General features: G+C 34.3%; 1 long non-coding RNA gene across 1 annotated transcript; it reads left to right on the top strand.

Moving 5' to 3' along the window:
* The first annotated feature begins 7274 nt into the window (after positions 1–7274).
* Positions 7275–15592, top strand: LOC147535467 (uncharacterized). Its single transcript, XR_015227287.1, has 3 exons — positions 7275–7519; positions 8016–8095; positions 14068–15592. It is a non-coding gene; the product is annotated as an uncharacterized LOC147535467 (long non-coding RNA).
* The last annotated feature ends 1584 nt before the right edge of the window (positions 15593–17176 follow it).

Here is a 17176-nt window from a genome sequence, read left to right as displayed (position 1 = left end):
TAATGGATATGGTTAGGAGCATGATATCTAATTCCACTATACCCGTTATGTTGTGGGGAGATGCTCTTAAGACGGCTGTATATGTCTTAAACCGAGTTCCTAGTAAGTCAGTTCCCAAAACTCCATTTGAGTTGTGGACTGGAAGGAAACCCAGTTTGAGACATTTACATGTTTGGGGTTGCGCAGCGGAAGCTAGGATTTATAACCCAAATGAAAAGAAGTTGGATTCAAGAACAGTCAGTGGATTCTTTATTGGATACCCTGATAAATCCAAAGGGTATAGATTTTATTGTCCTAACCATACAACTCGAATTGTTGAAACTGGTAATGCTAAATTCCTGGAGGATTTTGAGACTAGTGGGAGTCCTGAACCACGAAATGTGGTTATTGAAGAAGTAAGGGTAGCAGTTCCTATTCCCTTACACTCTGAGAAGATTGTTGTTCCTATTGGGAGTCATCACACTGATGATGCTGAACAACAAATGACTGACCCACAACCTCATAATCCATTAGAGCTACGCAGGTCTCAGAGAATAAGAAAGCCTGCTATCTCGCCTGATTATTTGGTGTACCTTCAGGAATCTGAATACGACATTGGAACGAGTAAAGAAGACCCAGTTTCATTTTCACAAGCAATTGAAAGTGATGATTCTTCTAAGTGGATTGATGCAATAAATGAAGAGTTGAAATCGATGAAACAGAATAAAGTTTGGGATCTAGTTCAATTGCCTGAAGGGTGTAAGAAAATCGGGTGTAAATGGGTCTTTAAGACTAAACTCGACTCTAAGGGCAAAATTGAACGATATAAGGCCAGACTTGTTGCAAAGGGTTTCACTCAGAAAGAGGGCATCGATTATCATGATACATTTTCGCCTGTATCTAGAAAAGACTCTTTTAGAATCATTATGGCTTTGGTGGCTCATTATGATCTAGAGCTTCATCAAATGGATGTGAAAACAGCTTTTCTGAATGGGAGTTTAGATGAAGAGGTCTACATGGAGCAGCCAGAAGGCTACTCAGAAGCAGGGATGGAACATATGGTGTGTAAGCTTAATAAATCAATATATGGACTTAAGCAAGCCTCCCGACAATGGTTCCTTAAGTTTAATGATACCATTACAGCTTTCGGATTTAAAGAAAACATTGTTGACCAATGTATATACCAGAAGGCTAGTGGGAGTAAGTTCATATATTTGGTTTTATACGTGGATGATATTCTTCTTGCCACTAATGATCTTGGTTTATTGTATGACACCAAGAAATTTCTCTCTATGAACTTTGAAATGAAAGACATGGATGAGGCAAACTTTGTTATCGGAATTGAAATTTTCCGAGATCGCAAACAAGGTTTATTAGGATTGTCTCAGAAGAAGTATATCGAAAGAGTTCTAGAGAGATTTGGCATGAAAGAGTGTTCACCAATCGAAACACCAATAATGAAAGGGGATAAGTTCAATCTCATGCAATGCCCACAAAATGATCTTGAAAAGAAAGGAATGGGAAATATTCCTTATGCCTCTGCCGTAGGGAGCCTTATGTATGCTCAGATTTGTACCCGTCCTGATATTAGCTTTATAGTGGGTATGCTTGGACGTTACCAAAGTAACCCAGGAATGGCTCACTGGAAAGCTGCAAAGAGGGTGATGCGGTACTTGCAAGGAACCAAAGATTATAAGCTTATTTTCAGTCGAACTGATAATCTGGAAGTAAAGGGTTACTCAGACTCTGATTTTGCTGGATGTGCTGATAGCAGAAAGTCTACTTCAGGATATGTGTTTCTTTTAGCAGGTGGAGCCATATCTTGGAGAAGCATTAAGCAAAGCATATATGCGTCGTGCACGATGGAGGCTGAGTTCGTGGCATGTTATGAAGCCACGATTCATGCTTTATGGCTGCGGAATTTTATCTCAGGGCTTGGAACCGTCGACTCTATAGACAAGCCGCTGAGAATTTATTGTGATAACAACGCCGCAGTATACTTCTCTAAGAATGATAAGTATTCGAGCTCAAGGGGAAGCAAACACCTCGAACTCAAATATCTTATCGTTAAAGAGGAGGTTCGGAAACATACAGTGATTATAGAACATGTTAGTACTATGCTTATGGTAGCTGATCCATTAACTAAGGGTTTGAACACTAAGACATTTAAGGAACATGTTGCAACAATGGGTCTTAGTAATCCTTATAATGATATGGATTGAATAAGCATGAAGTTTCTATAAACACTTTTGAGATCTCGTGATATTATGTTTCTATATTCTTGTTTACTCATATATGCACATAATTGAAAATGAGTTGAAAAACAACAAGAATAGTCTTAGCAAGATAGAAATTGTCTTGATAAGATTTCTAGCTGAATTGAAGCAAATCTAGTTATGTATATAGATTTGTAACTATACTCCTAATGATGATCATGATAGGTGGGTTGTTGTGTTGTGGTACATGGAAGGAAACGTGTCGTTTTAAGACGTGTAACCGCCATGACTCGCATTAGCAACTTTCTTATTGATGATATTATGATGTACTAGATATGGATTGAGATGTTTGTTAAAAATGCGCGCATGTATGTTTTCTTAGTCTTAAGCCCTTAATCGAGTCTTTCGAAAAAAACCAATTTTATTAAAAAATAAATCTATTTTGTTTTGCCTTAGATTGTATGGGCCAAGTGGGAGAATGTAAGATGGGCTTATACATTTTAAGTGTGCTCTATGCAAAATAGAGCAAGTACAAGGCCCATACCTAAATGTCCCATACAATCAAGGCCCATAAAGGAGTGGGCTTAAGAAAACTCAATCCAAGATAATCTATAAGCTTGAGAGGACACTTGTCTTGTGTCTACACTTAATGGCTTGTTGGTTGACACATAAGAGGACACTTGTCTTGTGTCTACACCAAGTGGCTTCTTGTTTGACACATTAAGGGACACTTGCCACCCATGTAGCTTCTTATACAAACTCTATGATGGATTAGAGACTTGTATAAATAGAGATGGAGTTTAGAGAAAGAAGGCTAGGGGCTCTTGCTCTAGAAAGTCTAGTTCTTGTCCATCACTTAGAGAGCTAGAGAAGAGAAAGAGAAAAGAGTCTTCTTCATCTCTACTTACTTTACTCCATCTCATATAGAAGCAAGAAGGTTAAAGATTGAAAGAAGAGAAGAAAGTTGAAGATAAAGATTAAATAAACCATCTACTACAATGGAGAAAGGTACATATATTTTTATCTTGATTTTCTTTTTTCTACTCATGTATCTTGTAACAAGCATGAGATTCAAAGATCAAGGGATTAGTGTTTCTATTGGTTGGTGTGATGAAACCAACATGAAAGTGCTAACAGGTAATACTCCAAGCCTCGCTCCTTAAGCCGTCACTTTTAATATTGACACTCCATACAGAAACATAACATTACCGCCACTAGTTGAACAAAATAGCCCAAGTATTTGTAAGGTACCATAAGCACAGATGACAATCGTCGTTTATATTATTAACTACGGTTCATATAATCGCGACGTATAAAACATTGCAAATGGTTTGTTCACCAGATTAACTAAATAACTATTTACTGTTACCAATGAAACTAATTGTATCAATGGGCGACACACGCGCTACAATGGCCGAGACAAAGGGTCGCAATTCCGCCAGGGAGGGCTAACCCCAACAACAGACCTTCGTTCGAATTGCAAGCTGCGACTCTCCTTTGTGACGTCGGAAATGCTAATAATCACGGGTCAGCCATGCAACAATGAGTTGGCTCCCCATCCAAAGGATCGTGATTCTACGAGAGTGAGCTACCCTAGAAACCTGTCCTCGGTTCGGTTTGCAAGCTGCAACTGGCCCGTACGAAGGCAGAATCCCTAATAGTCATCGGTCAGTCATATGGTGGTGGATTCATCTCAGGCCCTGTAGCAATCTGCACAAAACTAAACAAAAATATTTTTTAAGACCAATTATATACAGTAAGAGAGAGAGAGAGAGAGAGAGATCCATTAGAGCTCCCTTCAAACCAAACAAGAGGAAGAAGAAGGAAAAGTATCATCTCCTGGTTCATGCAAACCTTTAACGTGCGCCATAATCTTATTGTGCGCACTTAAGGGTATCCATGAACTAGCAGCTGCCAGTTTCCTTTCTATTTTTCTTTCATGTTTTGACTTGAACAGGAGCTCTATAAAACCCTAACCATGACTGCTGGTTTAAGACATGATCACTACCTTCACTGTCTTTATATAGAAAAATGTTATGAATGGAAACCCTAAATATTATTCAGACCGTTGGATCGACAATATATAAGTGAATCACGGGAATGAATGAATTTCCCACTGAGAAATCTCGAAAGGAGAGTCAATTGCTGGTCTGTGCGCGTGGGAATCTTAAATCTTTCCTTTATTTTCATCACCGGCCAAAAGTTCTGTCTGAATTGATTGTACATAAAAATTCATTTTTCTTTAAGGTTTGTGTTGGATATATAGTGTCCACCTAAAAGTGTCCAGCTAGTCAACCCTTAGTTGCAGAAGTGATTAATGGTATTCACATAAATTCTAAAACAGTGGAGGTCTTATGTTTGATTCCAAAGAAGTGAAATCTAAAGTTATTAAATTAGGGTTATTAAATGTATAAACAATAGTATAATAAATTTGTCGGGCTTTAGGACTCTTTCATGTAGTTGGACTTTAGGCATCTTTCATTTATTGATTTAACTTGGACAGTTATCGTGTTTATCACATCTTCATAATGTATCAATGCCTTATAACGACTAACGTAGATCATAGTCGATCTCTCACAAAAAAAAAATAGTGTCCGGCTATATCGGAGTGTGAATCCAGACAGTATTTACTTCCTATCTCTAAATTCAGACCATAGTAATGTACTAGAGTACTAGACCATCAAAGTTGAACTTAACACCCTTCCCCGTAAAACAAAAATGCTATATATACATAAAAAATTTACTTAATTTTCATTTAGTGAAATTGAATCAGCTCGTCAAAAATTAAGTAATAGTAATTCTATGTATTTATATCACTTCCCTACCGTGCAATTTAACAATTTGCATCATTCTTTTTTTTTGAGGAAATTTGCATCATTCTTGCCTATATATGGAATTTTTGAAACATGTACCATACATTTATATTTACAGTAATGGAATTTACAAAGAAGAGAAACTTTAAACATAATTAAGAAACTAAACAAGTCAGAAAATGATTGAAATCCAAACCTAAATATTACTATGTATAAGTTGAACCTTTGGATGAAGCAATTAAGCAAACACATTTTTCAGGGTCTTTTTTTTTTATGGAAGGCCGAAGCCTAATTTTATTCAAACAAAATATTGGTTGAATCATCGCCAATTCACTTGCAACGCAAGATGGGATGTCCAAAGACTCCCAACTATGCGTTACATTATTTGAAAACGCAAATTTTACAAGTAAATGGGCAATATTGTTATTCATCCGGCCATAACGCCCGAATTCAATATTATCGAAGTTCTGAACCTCCAACTGTATGTCTGAAATGATATGCTCAATACGCCATGGGGGTTGCTATTCCATTCTTTTACATGCCGAGATGACATGTAGTTCCAATTCTTGGCTAAATTGATTGCCAATTTAGTTGCCATTGTCTCAGCCGTTAGCACATCAGACACCACTATAGTTTTTGCCATAGCAGCTAAAAACAATCCCCCTCCAAATTAACATTCTTGTAGTTCCAATTCTTGGCTAAATTGATTGCCAATTTAGCTGCCATTGTCTCAGCCATTAGCACATCAGAAACTACTACAGTTTTTGTCATAGCAGCTAAAAACAATCCTTTACAATCTCTAGCTACTGCTGCGAGTGCAGCCCTGCCGTCTTTCACTGCTGCGTCAAAGTTAATTTTAGTCCTACCTTCTCGAGGAGGGGACCGACGTACCGAGTTAGATGGTAGCCTCGGTTCCTTCACAGGATCCTCTACCAACAATTTGTCGTCATCTCTCATCTTCACAGCTTGTTGAACTATAATAAAAGCACAAAGTATAATTCCATCGAATACTCTTATAAGGTGGGCTATATCTTTGATTCAAGTTTGCTTAGGATATTTACGGAATGGTTAATGCATTAAAGAATTTGTGTTATATCAAGGTGAGAGTACTTTCCAAATCTAATTCCTTCTCTCTCATACCATTTCAAACTGAAAACCACTTTCATACATAATGTTTACCACCTTCAAACCACTCACTTCACATTCATGAATAACAGAAAATATTTAATTGGATTCGAGATCCCTCTTTCGTTCATCTAACCTGAACCAGTTCAATAGGTCGACTCCCCACCAGGTAAATTTAATTGGATTCGAGATCCCTCTTTCTTTCATCTTCTGCATAGCCCGATGTCTATTAATTATGGCTTAAATTTTTTGATTTTAGACGAACATTTGCTCTTCTTTTGTCATTTATAACCCTGGGTTCCCTTATAAGAATTTGAATCACTGTGGGAATTCAGTGGAATAATGAATTTTTCATGTTAGTTTAAACTGTAGAACATTTGCTCTATTCTTTATTGTTTTTTTCGTTTATTTGTTTCTCTTTTGATATTTTGATGTATTATTGTTTTTTCTCTAGTTTTTTCTAGTCCTTTTTGTTCGGGTTCGGGCCCTTTATTCCCGCTGACAAATTCAAATAAAAAAAATGTAGAACAGATATAGGGAAGAATACTTTTTTTTCTGTGAAAGTGGGGATTTGTTTAGGGAAATGATAGAGTGCCCAGCAATTTTGCCCATTAAAATGCCCAACTTTCCTTATTTAGAAATAAAAGCGGTCCCCACCGTAGTCAAACTTTAAAAAACCCTTGTCTTTTAGTGATTCCACATCAGCTGGGCAATTTAATGGGCTAAAAACTGGGCACTCTAGCATCTCCCATTTGTTTATGGGTGCACCATGCTTATGTGTAGTTTCACATGGAACATATGTTTGTATTTAAAAGCTTCGATGGAAGTAACTGGAATCAAGTGGGGGAACCTTGATTTTAAATAAACAGTTGCCTGTTGAAAGTTGCCGACCACTTGAGGTCAAACTCAAATATAAACATTGCCTCTTAAACACACATGTCTTTAGCCAAACCATAGGTTGCCTTTAGCGAGATTTACAACAATTTCGAACATTGCCTTTAAAATCTCCTTAAATGGAAAAGAAAATTTCAAAATTTGAAAAGCCAAACACTACTATCACTCTATCAGGGGGTCCGTGAAGACTAGAAATCGAGGGCGCCCATATTGGTGCACCGTCGGCGACATGGGAAAGGCTGCCGACCCGATAACCCTATAATGACGAACCTTAAGCCCTAACCCGTCGGCCAGTTGCGCGTCAATAAAAAGCAACCGCCAAAATCTCAATCAGAAACGAAAAATTGCGGGAAAAGAGAGAGAGAGAGAGAGAGCTCTGGCGTCCAGTCTTAAAGAATTTCGTCCGATCAATCTACTCGATTTCGAATTTTCATGGATTAGGTTTTCAACATATCTAGGGTTTCTCCTGAACGACTGATCTTGTTCTCTTTGGTACGTTTCTTGAATGATGATCATCGTATTCCTTCTTTTAAATTTTGATCGATTATTGCTGATTCTTGAGAAACGATCGTCATAGATGCATCAGTAGCGAGTTTCTTTATCAGAATCCATTCTATTAAGCAATATCGCGTAGGAAATGATTATCCATTTCTTGAAGAAACTGACATAGTCCTCTGATCAATTATCTTTCGATCTGATCCTGATTTATAGATACCAAAATTTAAACTGAATCTAGATCCTAATTTATAGACACCAAATATATCCTAACAGTATAACAGCCTCATTTTCGATCTGATTCTGACATATTTATTATCTTTCTCCGTCTGTGGGTTCTGACTTTCTGGTACTTCGATTGAAATTGAGATGCATGATCTGATCGCATGTCTTTGAGAATACCTAGTTTTAAGTTATGAAGAATAATATAGCTTCTTGATTTTGCGATTTTTATTGACTGAATCACTGATACTATTTTGTTGATTTTCTGCAGGTTGAATTGGTGTTACTTACATTTGTTGATCGAAAAGACAGACCTGTGATGCCGGCTGGAAGCATTGGTTTTCCCTCATGGTTAGTTCCAATACTTAACTTGGCGTTTACTGTTATACCTATACTGTGCTAGGATCGAGGTTCTCTCTTTGTGTTATGATTGTTAATTTTAATGCACAATGAAATTGATAAGTTGTACATAATATTTGTAGATTAATGTTGAGTCAGGTTGGGGCTTTAGGTAATGGTTTAAAGATTCTATGAAACGAGCAAAAACTTATGAAAGTCTTGGGGGTCTGTTATGAATACTTATGTCGATCTTGTTAAATTGTTGAGAAACTTGAAGAAGGGATAATTAGGTTACTCAATGATTTGTAAATGTAGGATAGTCAGCCACATTGATGATTTAGAGTTATTTATGCTATATATGGTGAAATATATACGTGGTGAGGATCACAGAGGAATTTGTAATTAGTCAATAATTTGTGGATTAATTTGGAATCATGTTGTGGCTTTTGGTATTAGTGTGGAGATTTTGTGCAATAAATTTGTGAAAATTGATGATTATTTTGATGTAAGCTTGTACAAGTTGTGGAGAAATTGATCTATAACGAAAGGATAATTTAGGTGTTATTTTTCTGGTTGATGATAAATATGGTGAAAAATTAGGGGTATTTGGGGATGAGTAAAGATTCAAACTTTAAATTTATGCGCATGGATTGTTGAAGACATTTATATTGTGGGATTGATACATACTTCGAATAATTCGAAGGCGTTACGTTAATTAAGGTTAGCGCATGCAGATTTGTTTATACGTTAATTTATGAGCTTGATTGTGGGATGTACAAATTGTTGATAGTAATTACTGTTAAATATTGATGAAATTAAAGAAGTTTAGAGATGAGTAAGTATTCAAACTTATACATAAAGTTGTATATTTATGAATTGTTGAAGGCATTAGGTAGAATTTGCGAATTACTGTGGAATAACTTGAGAGTAAGTATTCTTGATAGTAATATTTGTTGTTATAGTAGTGTGTGGGTAAGACGGTAAGTAGTATAATTCAGTGAGACATGAAGTGATTGTTTTGGTACAACGTTTATGTTTTAAGGAAAATTGCTACAGGTCAAGCTTTGCCAAAATTTTACCCTTGTTGAAGAATTTTCGGCTGAAAATAGCTCCATCTCCACCTTTTAACAGAAAGAGAAGAAAAATAATCAGAAAAGATTTTAGCATTTGAACTTGATGACGAATAGCTACACTAGTGTTTGGTCAAGTTGGTATTTTTGATTTTGGTATCTAAATTTCGACAACTAAGGAAATAACATAAGGATTTGGTGATCTCTTTGATGATTACACATGTCAGCAGTCTAATTTTTTTTTTGAAAGTTGTCAGCAGTCTAAATTTGAGGAGACATGGATAAATTAAAGTAAGAATTACTGAACTGGGCGGGAGTTTATGAGAATTTTTATGATGTTGATCAAATTTTGTGATGTTGAGGATAAATTGATAATGAAGAATGGCAACCAGACTAGTTTGAGATATATAGATTTTGATGTTACATTAATGTTTACATATGGTGACAAAATGTAGGAATGTGGAGATTAGGTATTTTTTAAAAAGTTTTGATGAATTGTTGATGCATTAGTGGGATACTTCGTGGGATCCTTCAATAGGTGATTAAAAGTTGGGGAGAAATTGATGAATGAGAAGAAGGGTAATTAGTTGGAGATATATAGATTTTGATGTTACATCAATGTTACATATGGTGACAAACCGTAGTTGACTGAATTTCATTGCAGCTCGACATTATTTATGCTGAAGCTTAGTAGCTTACTAATTAGTATTATCTTTCTTCTTTTTTGTTAAACCTCAATGCTCTATTCAAGCAACCCAATAACTTGTTCTTATGGGTTTTAATTTTAGTGCATGATGAAATTAACAAGTTGTTAACCAGAAATTCTATGTTAATGTTTAATCAAGTTGGAACATTTGATATTGGTGTTTTATAAATGAGGAAATACAAGAATCTAAGGACATCTTTGATGAACTAACGTGTTTAAAATTTGTGCAGAAACTGATAAATCAAGTAAGAATAATTAGACGCCTTCGTGATTTAGAGCGTTTAGTTAAATATGCATGCGGTTAAGATCATGAATGCACTCCTGTTTTCAAGTTAGTAAATTGTGGATTTGAATCAAATTGCAGCTTTTGTATTGGTTTAGAGATTTAATGAAATGATGGGAAGTTTATGAGAATTTGGTGATTTCTTCGATGAGAACTTGTGTCTGTTTTGGAAAGAAGAGGAGAGATTGATCTATAAGGGAAGGACAATTGAACTTGTTGCTGTCATTTTAATATTTTTCTAGTTGATTTTAATAATGGTGAAGTACTTGGGTATTTGGGGATGAGAAAAGATTTAGAGTTATCCGGATGAACTTGAAGCATTTATTTGGTAGGGAACATAATATGAAGAATCAACGGAGTTACATTGAGTTAGGGCTAGTTAATGCAGATTTTCGTTTATAGTTTATAAAGAGCTTGATTTTTGGTGACATTGTGACAAGTGTGAGTTGTTGGTGATTATGGTGAAAAATGTATGGATTAGGAGATAATCAATGGTTCTAGTATATACGGTTTACTGGCAATTTATTGAAATGTTTTGCAAGGCTAAACCCTAACTTAATTCTGATCTAGTTGACAATGTACTTCTTAGTTCTTACAGATCTATAGAATGATGAAACTTGTGTTGATTTCTTTGATGAATATATGGGTCAGTTTATATAAATTATTGAGATGTTACTCTAGAGGAGAAATGCATTAACGATAGAAGGATGTTAGAATATGTTTGACTCATAGTAAGTATGGTGAAAATCGTCCGGGACAAGTAAAGCTGAAAATTAATTGTCGAATTTTACAACTTGTTGATGATTTATAGTAGTTAATGTTAAGAATTGTAGAAATTAAATATTCAAACTTATAGGAGTTAATGCATATATGAAATGGTGAAGGCATTTGATAGAATTCAGAGATATTGTGAAATATTCAATATGTATGTGGTTCTAAGTCGTCGATTGTTTTGAATCAAGTTGGGCTATTGGTATTGGTGTAGAGGTTTTATGAGATGATGGGAGTGTATGAGAAATGTATGATTCTGATTTATACTTGCTTCGGTTTTGGGACCTTAAGAGTTGATTAACGAAGAAGCTCAGTTAGACTTGTTAGAGATTTATAGAAATTGATGTTACATATGGTGAAAAAACGTATCAATTGGTGGTTCAGTAAGGATTTAAAACCTATAGTTGGAGTATCAATTGTTGAAGCATTTAGGAGGACAGTTATGGGAAGAGCTCCGAAGTGATAGTTTAATTTTTTTTTAATAAGATGTGATAAGTTTAATCAGTGTCAGCTAATTTTGAATCTTCATTTTGGGTAATACAGAGCTTGATTTGGTTAAATTTGAGAAAACCAAGTAGTGGTAATCATAGGTGTTGTAGTAATTTTTCAGAATAAGTTATGATTTGGTTAATTTTTACCTTAGTTTGGACCTTAGCTGAAAATAAGTTATCAATTGTAGACATTTATGGAATGAGGAAAATTTTAAATGGATTTTGGGATGTCTTTGATAAATGCTTTTTGAAATGTTTCCAGATAAAGTGATGAGTTATAGAAGGATAGCAGAATATCCTGATGATTTAAAATTCAATTTTAAATATGGCGAACAATGTGGGAGATTGTGGATAAGTAATGGTTTGAACTTATCATCAGATTTGTGATTAAATAGACTTCACCGTTTGTAGGTATGGTTCTAACATATGGTGAAAGATTCAAACTTATAGTTAGTAAGTGTGATTTTGGCTAATTAATCGAAGAGAAATAATGAGTTAATAAGTTACACTTTGGAGAGATAGGAAGTGATTGTTTTCTGCTTGAAAAGAGTTATTTAAAACTTTAACTAGGCAAACCCTTGCCTTATTTCTGAACATAAATGAGAAAAAAGTGCATAAAGAGGTTATTGAAGTAAGAAGAAATGTAAGTTGATCTGGGGTTTCTTTGATGCATACTTATGTTGGCTTTTCTGAAGTGTTGTAACATTTTTCTAGAGGAGAAGGTGATAAATGAGAAAGGATTAGAATATGTTGATGATTTAGGGTTGTTGAATATGGTGAAAACTTATGAATTTGTTGATAAATAAGTGCTAAAACTTGTAGGCGGATTAGAACATGTTGATGATTTAGGGTTGTCAAATTCAAAAGAGGTTTTCTGGTCTCCACTTTATAATAGCAAAAAACAGAAATAGAAGAAGAGATAGGTTTTGTATTTTAAATTCTTGAGTAATTTCCTGAAGATGATTAGTGAAAAAATATGCAAGGCAAGTCCTGTCTGTAGAGGAAGAAGACATTAGACATGTATTATGCTATCGTTTTAGATCTTCCTACGAGTCGTGTAGTCAAGCTTGAGTCTATTATTATTCATCTTCTTACTTGGTGAAAGTCAAACCTATAGTTAGAGTTCTGAATATGAATTCTCTATCATAGGAGGGTGCTTGATGCCTTGATTTTGTGAAATTGCATAAAGATTAATAATGGTAATTGTAGTAACATTTGGGAATAAGTTACGATTTGGTGAGATTCAAAGTCATTTTTGAATTAGGACATAATTCGGAGACGAGCTATTATCCATGGTAAACCTTTACATTGGTCTTAACCTTAGTTGAAAACAAGTTATAACTTTTAAATATCTATGGAAGCAGCAAAAGCATATGGAGTTTGGGATCTTTTTGACGAATCGTTATTGAAATGTTTTTCCAGAGGAGAAATTGATAAGTGAAAACAGGGTAATTAGAGTATGTTGATGATTCAGAGTCAATGTGAAAAACGGGGAGAAATGATCAACTTTGTGGATAAGTAAAGGTTTAAACTTGTACTCGGTTTTGGATTAATACTGTGGGCTATGGCTATGAATATGGTGAAAGGCAATCAAACTTATAGTTAGATTTATGAAGTGAGGAATAATTTATGAGGATTTTGAGTAAATTTCTGTAAAGAATACTTGTCTGTGTGTTACAAAGTCTTCAGATGTTACTTCAGGGAAAAATCAATAAATGAAGGAGTTGTGCGTATTAATTGTTGAAGGCATGCTAGTAGGATACTTTGCTAAGATTTTGTGAAACTAGAGACAGTTATGAGGATTTGTGGATATCTTGGTGTATACTTGTATTATAAACTCTTGAAATTCTCAGGGTGAAATGATTAGTGTGAGTAAGTTAATTATTTATTGATTATTTAGAGATATTGATGTTAAATATGGTGAAAAAGTGGGAACTAGGAATGATTAATAGGTTAATCATCATGTTTGGGGATTTTCTAATGAATACATGTATTTTTTTTGTAAAATCTTGAAATATGAGTTCAGAGGAGAAACTGACAAGATGAAGGATAATTATACTTGTTAATGGCTTTGAATTATTGGTGTTTAATATGGGAAAAGTATGTGTTTGAAATGGATTAAGATTTAAACTTGTAAATGGAGTTAAGCTTGTGAGTTTGTGGAGGCATCTTATCATATATTTTGGGGCAGAGTTCCAGGAGAATTAATGGAATCATTTTATTTTGAGCATTATATTTCTAAGTTTTGAGAAGCTTGATTTTGTTAAAATAGGATGTGTGTTGTTTGGTGGATTAGTTTGGGAGAAAGGAATAATCATCTCTGTTAATGTGATTGTAGTGTTTTAGTTTAAGTTGTACTTTAGTGCGATTTGAAGTAATTGTTTAGGTATATCGTATATGGTATAGTTTTTATTTTACCTTCGAATGGAGCTAGGAGAATAGTTCTTGAGTCAAACATGGAAATAAAATTTTGGTTTCAGTGGAAATTTTGGTAGACATGAAAATGGAATTATATCGGTCATTTTGATGGAAATATTTTGAAATTTATTTCCTTGACAAGGCATTGTTAAGAGAAATCATACTGACCAGCTTTGACTATATGATTTGTTATTTTTTTTTCAATAATTATGTCTTTTATTCGTGTTCATGATTCTAAAAATTAGGAGCAGCAGTTGAGACGAGTTCAGAAATAGCAATTTTCTTTTCTTCTTTACAAAATTGTAGGAGTATGAAGTAAAGATGGTATCAACAGTGAAAAGAAAAGTTGGAGAAGAGAAGAAAAATAACAAGATCCAATCTCTCTAATTGCAACCCTCTGGTAAGCAGAGTCTACTCCTTCATGTAACATTGTCAATTACTCTCTTTGATTATTTCACTTGAATTCACGCCTTAGTTTCTTGATAATAATACACATCACCAGCATTCGATTTTGTTTAGAGTCATTCTCGCGCAAACATCTTATATACGTATCTAAAAGTTCTCAAATTTGTACGCCGATGTTTTTGTTCATAAGAAATAAACAGCTCTTACCTCTAAAGTCTATACTGAGTAATATATGACCATCTCTCTATGTGCCTAACACTTTATACTTAATGTTAAAATTTCTCACCATGACACTGCTGTCTTTCGTGCACTCCCCACGAGTTAGCAACACGCATAATTCACATACACATCCATGTAGATGAGTATCTGAGTTGTGGAAAGAACAAGTTGTAATATTACTGCTATTTCTTGTTTTCCAAAAATATTTGTTATTTGTAGCCATAAACGAATGTTATGAGTATTTATTATTATTAAGTAAACGTCAATATATCTTTAGCAAAAAAAAATATTAACTGTTATATTGTCAGAAAGTCTCAAATGCAAAATTTTGTTTCTGTGATGTGGGCGAGTCTCATGAGAGAGCCTCTATTGAGTTTCATCTTAAATGGCAGAAAAGTGGTCTTCTTATCCATTGCTTAAACTTAAAATTATTCATTTAAAATTGTTGGAAGCAGAGACTCACTCTTCTTGGTCTGATCTTTGAATTTGATAAGGAGGATTCACTGCAATTTTATCACTGGTATTTTGTTAAGGTGTGGCGTCTGAAAAGGGTTATTTGAATTAAAATACTAATCTTGTAAGATTAACTCTAATGTGTTTCAACAAAACTCAGTGTAAAATAGCTGGAACTAGAATCAGAGTCTTGAATTAAACGACAACTTCAAGAAGCCGTTTTATAGGGATATGAAGCAGTTCTGTGGGCTCTATTATGAACTTTAATTCTTGATTTAAGCAGTGGACTATCTAGTTTAATATGACTATCTGCTAGGGGATTCGTTAAGCTATGGTAATTAAAATCTGAAAGACTGTTGGTTGAATACAAATAGAATTCAAATGGGAGCATCTATAGGCGACCCAACTTTTCTACCCCGTCCCGCCTTCTCTCTTGGTGCTCCCACAGACTAGACAAGTCCCAGGGCATTTGAACTGGGCCTAGTCCGTGTTGATGCCTTTAAGAGGCACCTAGTTCAAATGTGATAAACTAACCAAATTTCGGTGTTTGCAAATTTAGGATAATATTCTTGGAACTTGGGAGTTAGTTGAGTAGATATTTCATTATGAGACCTAGCCTTGTGTCCGTTGAGGTCTGAGGTTAGGAAAAGATAATGTATTATGAGTTGAAGTCCAGGCTCGGATTATTGTTTATAAGATTTTTTCCTATTTAATTTTGTTCTAACAAACTGATGATGAAAAATGAATTATAGAGAAACCGGAAGGAGAGTAAAAGAAAGGAAGTACAGGATTAAGAGAAACGAAACAAAGGAAATGAGATTTATTTTTCGTTAATATTAATAAATTACTTGACGTCTTTAAATCTGTTTACAGATAATGATGACTATGGGATTAGAATTTGTTGGATCGTAGTAACTTGTTCTACTTATGGTAGAACCTTGATAGAAAACAAAAATGACCATGAGAGAAGTTATACAATTAGTGAATGTTTTTTAGCAGTAAAGTGCATCTCCCGTGCAAAACTCAAAAGAAAGATTCTAATTTACTTATGTGTCAAGTCTCAATTGAGATTCTCTTTTATATATGCTTAAGTGCATCTCTAATACAACACTTAAACCTTAAAGATATTATTAGGATTTTTTCGAAATTTTCTTTATAAACCATCTCAAATACAAAAACTTGGATCTCTAATATGAGGCGTTGATAGTTGTTTTAGAGATATTCTTAAGACGACAGGATTTTTAAATTTGACATAAGCAAACCAGTTAGTTTGACAGTGAGTTTTTTTAAGTGTTGCATTAGATAATGTTTTCGATAGACAAGTAGGAAATAGACTATTTAGAGATACGCCATTCACTTAAGATTTTTAGAGTTTTTATTGAATGTCACATTGGAGATGCTCTAAAAGGAGCGTCTCTCATTCAAGTCATTCTCCAATGTAACACTCAAGAAAACTCAAATCATTACACATGTCACACATCCATTTAATAAGAAAAAGTAGCCGAGAGGGAACGATTTTATATTGGTCCTAAAATTAAATATGATGATTTGTATACTTAGAATAGTCAAAGATCTGAAAATAGAACTTTAAATTGAGGCATCTTAAAATTAAATGTTTCTGCATCAACTTAAGATCTCAATTGAATTTTACATCGGAGAAGTTTTTAAGGAAAAACTCTAGTGTCCAAGATGATATTTAAAATTTTAAGATTGAGTCTTGCATTAAAGACGCTCTTAAGCTGAAGTTTGACTCGTAGAAGGACCGATGGACATTTAATTTTCACGGATTTAAAATTGAAATTTCTGGGTTTTGTGTTTCCTGGATCCATGTATAAATTTAGATTCCATGTGTTTTCTTAATTTTGAAATTTCTTTGTTTTCTATTCTTTATTTATGTTTAAGGTTAGCTGAATCTATTAATCTAGGGTTACACAAAATTTGGTTTTTCGGCTCCATGTTTCATGGTTTTCTTGCTTGTTGCTTCTCACGTTTCAAAGGAAACCAAATTCAATTAACCTAATAAATCCGTACTCTCCTTTCCCCTAAACAAACAATGTAATTAATGTCTACCACACCTTTTTTTTTTGTTGAAAATGTCTACCACACCTTATTAGTTTCACATTTTTCTCATTTTTCCCTTATTTTCGAAAGTTTAAAAGATAGCATCAATTTTCGTGTAAAACCTTGTAAGTTCTTCGAGGTTAGCCGTTTGTAGTTGATGGAACGATAGTAAAAGTAATTTTGAAATATCAACCCTTTAGTTTGGAGAAACGACAA

Source organism: Eschscholzia californica, unplaced genomic scaffold (genome assembly GCF_041429995.1).
Source record: "Eschscholzia californica isolate CP2 unplaced genomic scaffold, dmEscCali1.0.p SCAF_6, whole genome shotgun sequence".
NCBI classification, from domain to species: Eukaryota; Viridiplantae; Streptophyta; class Magnoliopsida; order Ranunculales; family Papaveraceae; genus Eschscholzia; species Eschscholzia californica.
Note: the sequence above shows the minus strand (reverse complement) of the source record. Positions and strands in the feature narration are given on the sequence as shown.